The sequence below is a fragment of the Rhagoletis zephyria genome, unplaced genomic scaffold, assembly GCF_001687245.7.
Source record: "Rhagoletis zephyria isolate East Lansing unplaced genomic scaffold, Rhagoletis_zephyria_1.1 Rzeph_scaffold_00058, whole genome shotgun sequence".
NCBI lineage: Eukaryota > Metazoa > Arthropoda > Insecta > Diptera > Tephritidae > Rhagoletis > Rhagoletis zephyria.
In genome coordinates, this window is record NW_016157142.1 from 552,027 (window position 1) to 563,559 (window position 11,533).

The following is an 11,533-nucleotide window of genomic DNA, read 5'->3' on the forward strand; positions in this document are numbered from 1 at the left end:
TGGTTTTCACATTTTAGTCTATATGTCAGATGCCACGCCTCTTATGTATCGGGATTAACGTTTCTGGATTAGAGGAATTTATATCCTTTAAATCGGTGTATGTTTCATAGAAATCGAGCGAACGGTGCCTTCAAAAAGGAACTTCAAACTATTTTTGTGGCGTATTTATATACATATCATAAAAATCTATGTATAAAAATACATATATAAATTAGTTTAAAAAAATATTTAAAAAAAGCTTTGCTGCCCGACGACTCGGACTCGAACTCGGATCTCTCAATTGGCAGTCTAGTACTTTGCTCACTCGGCCGTTGCGACTGCTGAGGCAGCGTGAGCAAAATGGCATAATGTCTATTGTTGCCTTTACACTAGCTTATTTCGAATCAGCATTCGAAGCTGGCTGCGATATTTTCGAGTTCAATCTGATTTAGTGATAGCTAATTTTTCGTATTCATAGCAAGCATTCGAATTCGTAGATTTTCTACGATGGATTCCGTGATAGCCCTGATTGACCCTACCAATATATTTATATCTCGAATATGAGGCAAATCGGACAATGAGATCAATCGACCACACTTACCTTGCTTAGCCCCGTCCAACGCATTTCATGGATGGCGGTGAGGTCAATCTTTATTTTCCCGTGGACATCAATCAACCGGGCAGTGGCACCTTCCCGATTAAGGGTCCGGATATTCCAGATGCATACCCTCAAATTATAGTCATTTCTACGTTTACCGTGATTGTCATCAAAAGAAGGGGGTATCATCCGAGGCATGGTTTTTTCATTGGGCAGGGTTTTAACATACAGGGACCCAAACCCATTTAAATTCATAGATCTACATACCTGTATACCAAATAGCCGGCCAAAACGTTATTATAAATAAAAAATAAATAAAACAATTTCCGTATACTATGTCATATACCTCTGCAATTTTGTAAGATAAACTAAAAATGTATACATCGTTGCAAGCTGTAATTACTTAAGAAGTAAACGTCTTGGCTGTTCACCAAACCGGTCTATAGTTTTATCAATAATCTCTGATTGGTTCTCTAAAACAAACTTTAGATTTACACTTAGAAGACACACACGTAAAGACAAAGTAATAAAAAATTTAACTATATATTTATTTATTAGTTTACCGTTCAATCTACTTTCGCTCATTGTCTACTACAGCCAGGTTTTTACCCTTCTATCTCTCCCCTTCTCTAAAACAAACTTTAGATTTACACTTAGAAGACACACACGTAAAGACAAAGTAATAAAAAATTTAACTATATATTTATTTATTAGTTTACCGTTCAATCCACTTTCGCTCATTGTCAACTACAGCCAGGTTTTTACCCTTCTTAAATGTTATTATTGAAGTTAGCAAGAATAACTTGAAACGTAACCAGTTGATCCTAATATTCACTTTTTTAATTACGAAAATTTACAAATGATTTTATTAGCATTGAGTGTATGAATTTATATATCACAGCCCACGGCAGTGCCCGGGAGTGACGTAAGCAGCCACAGTAGCATGCTGAAATGGCTCGTTATAAGTATATACACGATATTTAGAAGTTTTTATCCAGACGTCCAATCGTCATGTTTGAGGTATAGTTGGAAAGGTCTTGCAGAGTGCGTCCAGAAAATGTATTCCAGCTTTATAAACGATTAACCGTGTTCTTAAAAATTAGGCTAAAGTGTTGCGAAACAAAAAACGTGTTTTTGCTTTTGCCGGTTTAAGGAGGGTAAGTGGGTACACCTGACATATTTAGTGTTATTCTATAGATCAGTTGGAACGATATAGAGCTAAATTGGTTTTGGTTCGTGTCTTCACTACGGGATGCTTTGCGATGTGTGTACACTGAAAATAAAATTTAGTAAAAGTGCTATGAAAATCTTTCGTAGTGTTGGTTTTTGTACAATGTACGAAACTTTCGTTCATAATACGAACACATTTTTCACAACGAAACAAGATTTTACGAACCATACGTAAATATAACGAAAGGACTTTCGTAAGGCATTTTTTCAGTACAATTTACGAAATCTTACGTTTATTTTACGAAACACATTCGTAAAGCACTGAACAAATCTCTGTACGAATAATTTTGTATATTGTAGGAAGGCATTCGTAATATTTACGTATGGTTTTAATTTATCGAAATCTATTATTCTGTATTCGTACAATTTAGTTAATACTTTCGTATAAAGTACTAATGTTTTTTAAATTCGTACAACATACGTATATTTTCGTACAATATACTCAATTACCGGCAGTTTAATATTTCATCATATTTTTTGTATCGCGTGTCATTGCGGAATTAATTGTTGGCTGCTGTGAAACGTATAATATAATTTTAAACGTTTTAAAAAGGGATTTGCTGGATAAAAAAATAATACAGAATTCAATATTAAAGCTGTGGATATGGTTGGTTGGTTGAAGTGGCGAGTTTAACAACTCCAATTAGCACTTATGCGTGCCGTTTTAAAACCACTACTCGCAATTTAAACCTGAAAAGAAAGCCCGAAAATAAAGCAGCAGAAGTCGGTTATATATCTTAAACCCAGCCTGTGGAGTTCAAGAACTTAAGAAGTTGCAGTGGGTTAATATTACTTATGTCCGTTAAACCGCAGAAGCAGGGTTTGCCTAGAAGCCGGTTTCTAGTCCTACATAGTGCTGGGCAATCGCAGAGCAGATGCTCCACCGTTTATTCTGCATCTGGTGAATTGCAACTACGACAAGATATGTTGTGTTCCAGTCCTAGTCTTGCAGCATGGATTCCAATGGCCCAGTGGCCTGTGTAAACGGCATTTAGTCGAGATAGATCCTTCCTGTTTAGGTTGATAAGAAAAGCAGTGCGTTTTGCGCAGTAGGTGGGCCACAGACTCCTGCAGACCCTACAGGATCGAAGGTTTTTCCACCCACTGCTAGCCACATTTTTCCAGTGCTGAGAGATGCGGCTCCTGATATAGCTCAGAGGCGCAAGAACCTCCTTTGCCTCTGAGATATCCAGAGCCGACCCATTCCTGGCCATCTCGTCAGCCATCTCGTTGCCATGAATTCTGCTGTGCCCCGGCACCCAGATCAGTGCAACGATGTGCCTGTCGGCTAAAACCATAACGTTCTCCCTGCACTGTTTTATTATGCTGGAGGTGATGCTTACAGAGCCAAGTGCCTTGATCGCTGCCTGACTATCTGAGAAAATAGCAATGCTGGTTCTCGCTAGCTTCGAGGCTAAAATTATTTTGCACGCCTCATTTATGGCAAAAACCTCTGTCTGAAAAACACTGGCCGATTTAGGTAATCGAATAGACTCTTCAATTTGGAAGTCGGTTGAAAAAATTCCCGCCCCTGCCCCACAATCCATTTTTGAACCGTCCGTAAAAATGGATACTTCGAAGCGTTCAGTAAAAATAGGATCCTCCACTCCTTTCTTGATGGAAAAATCGTGCCGAAGTTTTTCTTGAAGAGAAGCGAAGGACAAATGTAGTCAGTTTTTTCGCGAATGCTTGGGTCGTTGAAAGAATAGAGGATACGTCCATGCCCGTACGTACGTTCTTTCCACAATCCAAGTTCCCTCAACCTGAGCGCACTCTGTGAAGCACTTTCCTTGATAAAGATCAATCGGTGGCAGATGACAGATGACATTCAATGCTTCCGTTGGACATGATCTGATCGCCCCAGTAATCGCAATGCAGGCTAACCTTTGTACCCTGCCTAACATTGTGCGTATGTAGTTAATCTCTGAGGCTTTCCACCAAACCAGCGAACCGTATGCAATAATTGGGCGAATCACCGCCTTGTACATCCATAGCATAAGATCAGGTCGTAGGCCCCACCTCTTTCCCAGCATTTTCTTGCAGGAATACAAGCACCATAGACCTTTTTTACTCGGTGCTCTGTATTCATTTTCCAGTTTAATTTCGGTGTGAGAATGACTCCCAAATACTTAGCGTAAGGGGAAAGAGAGAGTGTAAGCCCGTTCAAGGAAGGTAGGTTAAAATTAGGAATCTTTTTTCTTGTAGTGAATAATAGTAATTCGGTCTTCGAGGGATTAACGTTGGGCCCGCAGAAATTTGCCCAAGAACCCAATTCCCCCAGTGCTCTTTGAAGCATTTCGCGTATTACATTTATGCACAATCCGGATACCATAATCACTTCATCGTCCGCATACGCAACAGCCTCAGCAGCGGCGACAGTACCCCGCCTTGCGGAGTCCCCCGCTTTGGATGACTGATGACTACGCTGGTGCCTAGCTTAGCGTTTACAATCCTTGTACGAAGCATGGTAGATATGCAGTATACCAGGAAGTTTTCAGTCCAAAGGTTTCTGAGTGATTGCTTATCGCCTCCAGACTAACGTTGTTGAACGCCCCTTCTATGTCCAGGAAGACCGCCAACGTATATTTTTTATCTTCTAGCGATGATTCTACCTTGTGTATGACCACATGGAGCGCAGATTCTGTGGAGCGCCCTTTTAGGTAAGCATGCTGTGCAGTAGACAATTCTCCATTGCCTAGTTTCGAACAAATGTGCATGTCCAGTAGCTGCTCGAAAGTTTTCAGTACAAAAGACGAGAGACTGATGGGTCTGAAGTCCTTAGGCACCGTGTGTCCTCTCTTGCCTACCTTGGGAATGAAAACTACTTTAACACTTTNTGTACGAAGCATGGTAGATATGCAGTATACCAGGAAGTTTTCAGTCCCCAGGTTTCTGAGTGATTGCTTATCGCCTCCAGACTAACGTTGTTGAACGCCCCTTCTATGTCCAGGAAGACCGCCAACGTATATTTTTTATCTTCTAGCGATGATTCTACCTTGTGTATGACCACATGGAGCGCAGATTCTGTGGAGCGCCCTTTTAGGTAAGCATGCTGTGCAGTAGACAATTCTCCATTGCCTAGTTTCGAACAAATGTGCATGTCCAGTAGCTGCTCGAAAGTTTTCAGTACAAAAGACGAGAGACTGATGGGTCTGAAGTCCTTAGGCACCGTGTGTCCTCTCTTGCCTACCTTGGGAATGAAAACTACTTTAACACTTTTCCAAGTAGACGGAACATGCTTTGAAATTGCTCTCCAGCCATGAAATAGCCCACGACTGGGCCTCCTGTAGCATTGCTGGAAAGATCCCGTCCGGACCCGGAGATTTGTATGGAGAGAAGCTGTTAATTGCCCATGCAATCTTCTCCCGCGTGATAATCTCGTTAACGACATTAATGGATGGTGCCGCTACGTTGCTATCTACACCTGAGACCTGATTTAGGTCACAGCCTGGAAAATGGGTACGAAGAAGGAGTTCTAATGTATCCTTAGAGCTATTGGTCCATCCTCCATCTTCCCTTTTTAGGAAGGAAGGATTGCCGTGTTCCTTAGATAGGATCCTCCCCATTCTGACGGATTCTTTCGTTGATTCTATAGAAGAGCAGAAATCGCTCCAGGATTCCTGTTTTGCTTTGCGAATTGCCTTTTTGTAAATTCTCAATCTATCTCTATAGGTCTGCCAGTTGCCCGTGGAATAGCTTAAGTTGAAAGCTTTGCGAGACTCTTTCCTAAGTTCCGAGATCTCCTCTCCCCACCATGGAGGATATTTGTTCCGCCCGAAGCTTACGGGACAGGAGACTTTAAAGGCCGATCCCATAGCCTTTACGAATTTGTTGCACTTGGTTTCTATATCTTCCAAGGTCGTTAAATTATTATTGTAATGTTTCCCAAGTTTGTTACTGACCACACTAGCGAACCGCCGCTAGTTTTTTCTCTTTGGGTTACGAAAAAAGGGAAACATTCTGGCTAACCGATAAGTTGAACAGTATGTACCTATGATCAGAAAAGGATTTCCGATCAGATACCCTCCAGTTGTCTACTTTAATGCTACCTCTACTACTACAATCGTTAGCTAGTGTTATATCGAGCACTTCTTCCAATCCCCTAAAAGTATCAGTGCTAGGAAACGTGAACGTCGGAGTGCTACCTCGATTACAAATTATTAGGTTAGTGCTAAGAATGTAATCGAAAAGAAACTCACCGCGAGTATTTATTTCCGAGCTGCCCCAGATCGAATGCCTGGAGTTGCAATCGCATCCGATAAGTAGATTTTCCGACTGAAAGTTCTCCACTAGTCTACGAACCACATCCGGTGGTGCGTCCTCGTTGTGTGGCATGTAGCACGAGGCGATGACCATGCTGGTACCACCAGCCGCTTCGACCTTCGTGGCTGTTAGATCCGATGAGCTGTGGGAAGGGATGAGAAAAGTATGGTATTGAGATTTAACCACAACACAAGATCTAGGCTTACCGTCCGATTTCTTGTAGAATACCTCGTATCCATTCAGGTGCAGCCCCTTCACCTCGGTGTTCCATACCCAGGGCTCCTGAATGAGCGCGATGTCGACATCTTCCTCCACCAGGAAGACGGAAAGGTTGTCCGTGGCCAGCCTCGAGTGCTGGAGGTTAATCTGGACAACCTTTGGACCCATTATCAATTTGGGTCAGCAGTTGGGTCAGCGAGCAGCATGCCTTCCAGCAGCTTATTTGCGTCGTCGACCACGCCAGGCTCTTCTTCTTCACCATTGTTCGCCCGGAAAATGTTTACTTTGGCTCGCCGGATACCAAAGCGAAGGAGACATTCGGCCTTTTCCAAAGGCTCGATACCTTCCTCACCAATGAGGAGTAAGAAGGACATGCTGGTTGTTTGTGACTCCTCAGCCTTGAGGATCACCCAGTCGTCCATCGGGATTTCACGGTTGTGTGTACGCAGATATTTTAGCAGCGCCGCGCTATCCATCTCTACACGTGGGAGCCAAATGCGNTAAATGCGAGCTCTCCGCCTCCTGGGGATGTTACTGGCAGGGATGAGCTTGAGCCTCAAACCCTCCCAAACATCACTGATGCTCGCCAAGCTCTTCTCCAGGAAAACCTTGGAGAGTTGGTCTTCACATTTGACCACCCTGTAACCGCGCACTACCTCCGCAGAGTCGAAACTGGGGAGATGGCCATCCGGCTGTGCCATGAGCTGGTCAATGACCATTTGAGACAGCCGCGCTTCAATCTCCCCCAATGTTAAGCACCGGCTTCGCCTTGTTGGAAATCGCATCTACAAGTGCCACCTGCAGGCTATCTCTTACCACCTCGCTGAAGCCACGCCGTGGCCCTACTGTAGCAGCCGCACTTGCCTGGTCAGCAGAAAACCTACCCTTTTTTGAGGCTATTTCAACCTCATCTTGGGACCTATTCCGCTTTCCCGCATCCTTGTGTTCGGTGGCCTGGTACAGCCGGTACTCATCCACCACCGCCTGAAAACGGATTTTGTCTTCGGCGTCCTTCGGGTGCACGATCCCTTTGGTCTCATTCCGCTCTATCCTACCGAGGATAGATAGAGCCGGTATCGCTTTTCCCGAATTGCCTTCGACGTCGAGGGTTTGATATTTGGCTGCCCCTTGGCAGCCGTAGAAAGCTGTTGATTAGATGACGGAGTACTGTGGCCCACAGTACTTGCTCCACCACCTGGCGTCAAAGTCTCCTGACTGGATAGGAGGAGCTCCTCCTCCGTGGAGAGGCTCGGACTACCCAGTCGAGGTCTGTCCGCACAGTCCTTGTTGGTCGTGTCTAGGGTAAGTGAGTCCTGTATTTTGTTGTCCGAGGTACTGTCCGTGGAGTTCTTGTTAGTCGTGTCCCTTATTTGTGGGTGTTTGTCAGATTTTTTATTGTCCGAGGCTGTTTTTAGGTTTTGCATATTTCCGGTTCGTACGGTCGCCCGCCCAGTCACTGTCCAAAGAGGAATCCCAAGAGGAACCCAAGAGAAACAGCGCCGGGCTGTACCGAAGGCGAGGTGGCCTGGCACAGCGATCTAGCGAGTGAAGAGGGGAAAAAGTCCGACCGCCATGGTAGCGCCCCATGCCGCGGTAAGGCCATCGTTACTCAATGAGGCGACCCGGTGTCAGTGAGGCAAGCCTAAGCCAGGAGCACTACTTAATGAAATTAAAAGTAAGTACATATATGACTTTTCACTGAAACTTGCTTTTCAGACGCCTTATAATTTTCCTTTAATTTATAGTCGTCTAGGAAACAAACATCGATGACGCTGCGAACCTTTTGTTGTTGTTGTTGTTGTTGTAGTGGCTACAACAACCCCGCCCAGATCGCTTATATCTCAGTCGCTGTCGTCGAGTTCCACTAACGGCAGCCCCAAGAAGCGTGCAGCCTCTACGGGGTCGGTCCATAGGGACGACGCCGTTAGGGTTGTGGGGTTTTCCGGGCATGCGAAGAGATGTTTCGAGTCGTGAGGGGTATCTCCGCATGCCGGACATTCGTTCGGCACATCCGCATTTAAACTACTCAAGTAGGAATTTAGCCTGCTGCAGTAGCCAGAGCGAAGTTGGGCTATTGTTGTTCTAGTCTTCCGAGGCAGATGGAGCTCCGTCGCGTCAATGTCCGGTGTTTGTGTGCCTAGAACGGCATTCACAGGTCATGAGTCTACATAACTCGAGACTGCGTCCCTGTGAATGCCGTTCAGGGCCTGTCTGTGAGCTGACGGGTCCAGAGGTTCTTAATAAACCTCTGGACTTCGTCCGTCAGTTCATATAGATGCCTCCTTACGTGCCTCAGCGAGAGCTCCTCTGCAAGCAGCTGTCTATTTGGGTGGCCACATCTGTAGCTTCCAGCAAGAAACTGCTTGCAGAGCATCGTGTTGTGCTCCCTAATTGGGAGCATTTTCGCCTCATCGTGGAGGTGGTGTTCTGGTGACATCAGGAGGCATCCGGTCGAAGTCCTAAGTGCTGTAATTTGTACCGTCTGTAGCTTCGTCCACTGCGTCCTACTAGTCCCCGGCGACCACACAGGTGCTGCGTAGTTTAAAACCGGCCGGCCTATTGCCTTGTATGTTGCCAGCAACGTTTCTTTGTCTTTGCCCCAAGTACTGCCGGCTAGCGACTTGAGGACCTTGTTGCGGCTCTGTACTTTATTAACAATAGCGGTTGCGTGCGTTGAGAAGGAGAGCACGCTTTCGACTGTTACTCCGAGAATTTTAGGATTATTCACCGTCGGAACCTGTCAAGTGCCTGCGAACCTGTCTAGTGCCTGTACATAAAAATATTATAATGTTTAAGAAAGTAAAACTAGTTTTTTTATATTCCTTCATATTTTATATCCTATTATATTTAGTTTTGTTGAGTCTCTAGTTTAACACTTTGCATCAATATACTTTATCGAACGAAGCCTAAGCAATAAAAAAATATGTAGTATAGAACCTATTCGTAGGAATATAAATAAAAGACTTAAGTTTTATTATAGGTAACATAACCTTTTTTAATAATTCTAAACTACAGTGTAGTCAGAAAATTCTTCATCTCCCGTAGAACGTATGATTGCTTTTATTATTAACTCTATAAAAAACATGACTAAAATTATAGCACAATACTTTCATTATACTTTAATCAAAAATGCTAAGCGTTTTTGCAAAACGTTTTGTTAAACAAAAACGCTTAAAATTAACGATAAAAACAAAATGAAAGTGTTGCGTTATAATTCGTAATATGTGTTTTACAGTGTGGAGAATGAAAGCAAAATCGCACGAAAGTAATTCGTTAAATATACGATTTTATTTCTGTGCATTTTACAAAAATTTCTTAAAAAAATAAAGAAATAGTACGAATTTTTTTAGTAAATAGTACGAAATTCGTTAGTAAATAGTACGACATTCTTTAGTAAATATTTCTAATATGTACGAAAATGGTTTTGTATAATCCACGAAAACTTTCGTGGCTCAAAATGACGAAAATTTTCGTAAGATTTACCCGAGTTTTCGTTATATTTACGCAGATTTTATTATCACTCATTTAATTTTTTTCAAACATTCAGGAATTACAGTACGAAAAAACTAAGAAACCGGATATTTCGATTCGTAATCCTTTGTGACCTTGGCTGGCGCCTGAAATTAAAAAAAAGGCAATTTTTTAAACTATCACTGAGGCCGCACTACTCGTTCTATACCATTGATGTGGATATCGGTAGAAGGGTTTTAAAACAAGCTATCTAACGCTGCACATAGGGGTATTTTACCGATTTATGCGGCCAAAATTATTTGTATGTATATTTCAACCCGAAATGTTTAGAAAAGACGTTTTTTGACATATAGAATTGTAAATGTTTAAAATCGAGTAAATATAGGTTAAAACATTAACAGAGTTGCCACCTGTTAAAAAATTTTGTTCAATTAGTGAAATGAATTGCCACAATATGGGTATCAATGGAAATGGTTTTGAAAAGGCTTTATCTCTAAGGAACCTCCCAGGGTTTCAAAAATCAAATTCAATTTTAATTAAAGGAATTAAATAATTCAAATATGTATGGCAGTATAGGTAAGAAATGGGTGTATGTATTCGAGGTGCAATTAATGCGGCAGTATTAGTCTTTTATGAAAGAGTATCCCGTTCTACGCGAAAATTTGGGCGAACAAAATCAGTTACTCATCATTGGCAAATCAAAAGCAACATACAAATTTTTACTGCGCAATTTCTGCAAAATTTTAGAAAAGTGTCAGTTGAGCATCAGCAACATGTCATCAGGAAAGCAACAAGTCTGCAATATTGCGGTAATTATTACGTAGCTCGAACGCACCCAATGTAATAAAACTACATTTTTTTAATAATAAAAGTCTTATTTATTGTTAAGAGAATTCCGTAAGTATTAACTTGGAGTAAATTAGCGTCCTCAATTACTAAAATATCGGAGTTTTCGCATTTTCAACGCATTGCTTTTCCATACCAAGGTTATTAAGTGCACCAAGTTTGGTACAAATTGATAAATCGGTTTCCGAGATATACATTTGTGGTCAAAAGTGCGCGGCGTTACGCCCATTATCCAAAAAATTATAATAATTTTATTTAATGCTAAGTGGTTATTCCAATAATCGATTTTGAGTGAATTAGCTTCAGTAGTTATTGATTTATCGCAGTTTTCGCGTTTCTGTAAGCAACCGTTATATGGGAAGTGGGCGTGGTTATCGCCCTATTTCAAGAATTTTTAGCAGTTATGTTATATATAGCCTAAGCAAGGCTCATACGGAGTTTGGTACGGATTAGTGAAGCGGATACTGAGATACAGCATATCATCATAAGTGGGCGGGACCAAACCCATTTTCTAAAAATTTAATAATAATCCTATTTTGTTCCAAAATTTTACTTTAGATACTAATTTTTAACAATTTGGATACAATATTTACTGAAATATCGTAGATTTATCTAAATTGACATTTATCTAAATTAAACGCTTGTATACCCAAAACTAGTTCTTTAGTCATCACTTATATTACACCAGTGTAAAGGAAAAGAAATGTTTATTCCGAAATATATAACATAGTTGGGTTCGCCTTACATTTCCGCAGATTTCTAGCAACAGGACCGAAAGGTCCTAGAAAACATGATTTTTGCTAATATCTCGAAAACTATTTATTTTTTTAAATTAAATGAATTCATATTCTAGTTCAGCGGCCTCAAATTCATCTCAAATAGATCTAAATTAGTGTTACTATATACTAGTTGCATTTTTAGATTTTT